We start from the raw sequence: 2,804 nt of genomic DNA on the forward strand, positions 1-2,804 counted from the left end.
AAAAAAAAAAAAAAAAAAAAAAAAAAAAAAAAGACATTCTCTGCATAGCTTGAAGACCAAAACCAAGATCCTTGTATAGTCGCCACAACTGGCTACAGTGTCACTTCAACCAGAGTAAATGAATTACATCCTTTCACATTGGATCTCAGAGTTCTAGACATGTATTCATTGTATATGACTCATACGCCACCAGTAGTCATCATTGATCTAGGATTGGCCCTTTTACTCTATTGTCACCTATATTTGTTTATTGATTAATTCATTATATCATACAATTATAGTGTTATTATTCACAAAAACTCAAGAAGAGTCCTTATAGCCCTAATTTCTATATAGAATTATTCTCACATCAACATAACAGCTTCATTAATTATCCTATTTTTAATACATGCATTAATGTATATAATGTTTCATATATCTCATATTTATTACTGGGTTATAATTGCATTCATTATATTTCATGCTTTTTAATAATATAGTGAATAATATTATGATAAAAGAAATATTGAAACCAAGAAAAGAATGTCAGTCATTACTCACTTTAATCTCTGTGCTCTTAATATACAGAGGCAACCACAGAGCTCATCACCATGGAAGAGTACTTAAATCACCTGAGTGTGTTCATTCTAAGGGTATGAAGCAGAGCAAATGATAACAAAATTAAGACCTTATCTCCATTGATTATTGATTCCTGCTTTCTGCATTTCATTTACTAGGTCATGTAGGTATTTATTATTTGTTCACTATGTGTGTGTGTATGTGTGTGTGTATGTATATATATTTATTTATCTTATGCAAAGGAATACTTCCATCACGGGACTAATCCAGAACAATAAAATCAACTCTTATCAATTTCTATATGATTCTTACCAAAAGCGGTAATATCTTTTATCCATTTATTTGTAAATGAATGTCAGTGCTTTACATTTTGATTAATAACATTTCTTGCCTCCACACGTATGTTCATATTGGACAATGTTTGACCCTCTTGTTCATTATACATTAATTTATATTAGTTTAATGAATCTATCATTGATCCATTGATAATAAATATCAATCTATGGAATCAATACACGGATATTATCTCTATATTCCTGACATTTCTCTGTAACTCAATTTCAACAGACAGAACAGACTAATTATGTGTTGTGTTGGACCTCAGAGTTTCAGACACATATTATTCATCGTCCATAACTCCAATGCCACCATTTGTCATCATTGGTCCATGATTGGGTCTCCAATCCTTCATGTGTTCCTACATTTTTATCAATTAAATAATCATATTAATGACATTAATAAAAACAAATACATGGTTCAGACAAAGCCAACAACAAGGTCTTTAGTATCTATAACATCTACAGAGTCACTTTCAACATAGACTAGATCTCTTTCATTTATTGACCTCAATGTTGCACATGATAAATTAAACAACATACTGTTTCAGGTCATACTCATCATAGAGCTGTGGTTAACTGTGTATTAATTTAATACTTTTTAATTTTTTGATTGACAGATAAAACTGTATGTATTTATCATGCACAACATGATGTTCTGAAGTATATATACATTGTGGAATAACTAAATCTATCTAACTGACATATGTATTACATCTCATAGTTATCATTTTGTGGTGAGAATACTTAACAGCTACCCTCTAGCATTTTTCAAGAATATGATGGATAACATTAACTACAATCACCATGTTGTATAATATTTCTCTTGAGCGCATCTCTCCTCTCTAACTGAATAATTTAATACATTTCATAATAATACCAAGAATATCCTCAAACAAATTGTTGAAACCAAGATAAGAACTTTGACTATAATTCACCTTGGTCTCTTTCCAAACACAGAGGCAACACAACAATCTTGATTCCAACAGAATGGTTGAAACAGCTTGCTGCATCCATTCTGAAGAGTAGAAAGCACAGAAAAACATTGAGATGCTCTCTCCGTTGATCCACGTTGTTTACCATTTGTTAGCACTGCTTTTTAGGCTTTTATTAATTTATGCTAATATTTATATATTATTCACATAATAAACTTCAAAACTTGCAACTGAATGAGAGCAAGAACTATTACCTATTACAGTCTGTGTCATCCTTAGTTCAAGACATAATATCCTGATCAATTTATTACTCATTCCATTTCTAGTAATATTCATTTTCCTTACTATGAAGTTTAGTAATAAACAATGCTTTACCCTCTTCATCTCTATTAATTTATACATTTGTTTATTTATTCTGTCCTTGATTCATTTACAATAATATTTTTAAAATTCATGAACAAAAATATCAACAACAACATCCTCATAGATTCTGACATCTGTGCATAAGATCCCTTCGAAATGGGGAATGGATTAGATGCCATTTGTGTTGGACCTCAGAGTTCCAGACACATGGTATTCATTATGCATGACTCACACCAGTCATCATCATTGGTCCAGGATCTCTTTGATTTCACACTAATACAAATTTATCCATTGATTAATTCATTAATAATAAATACACATCAGTCAGAAAACACAAGAATAGTATTCATAAAGATTCCTAACATTCATCTACAGATTCATTTCCACAGACTAAATCTCTTCATTATTGTCTTCCATGGTAATGATCTTCTTTGGTCCATATATTGACCAATCACTATAATACATCTATCAATCTGATAGTAAAATTGGCATGTTTGGGCCTCTTTGGTTATATTTAACACATTTTAATAACATAGGAAATATCTTTTTTAAAAAGCTGCACCAACAAAGACAGGAACATTGACTATTACTTATATTGGCCTTCATACTCCAA

The 2,804-nt window shown here is 30.6% G+C and overlaps 1 long non-coding RNA gene across 1 annotated transcript in view; it reads right to left on the bottom strand.

Annotated features, from left to right (window-relative positions):
* Positions 1-1,996, bottom strand: part of LOC108542364 (uncharacterized) — an 11,781-nt gene extending 9,785 nt beyond the window's left edge. The window contains exons 1-2 of the long non-coding RNA XR_001889250.1: positions 1,832-1,996; positions 541-626 (exon numbers count right to left, since the gene is read on the bottom strand). This is a non-coding gene — a long non-coding RNA (uncharacterized LOC108542364). The remainder of the gene's footprint in view (positions 1-540; positions 627-1,831) is intronic.
* Positions 1,997-2,804: the final 808 nt, after the last annotated feature.

Source organism: Rhinopithecus bieti, unplaced genomic scaffold, assembly GCF_001698545.2.
Source record: "Rhinopithecus bieti isolate Rb0 unplaced genomic scaffold, ASM169854v2 scaffold_20150, whole genome shotgun sequence".
NCBI lineage: Eukaryota > Metazoa > Chordata > Mammalia > Primates > Cercopithecidae > Rhinopithecus > Rhinopithecus bieti.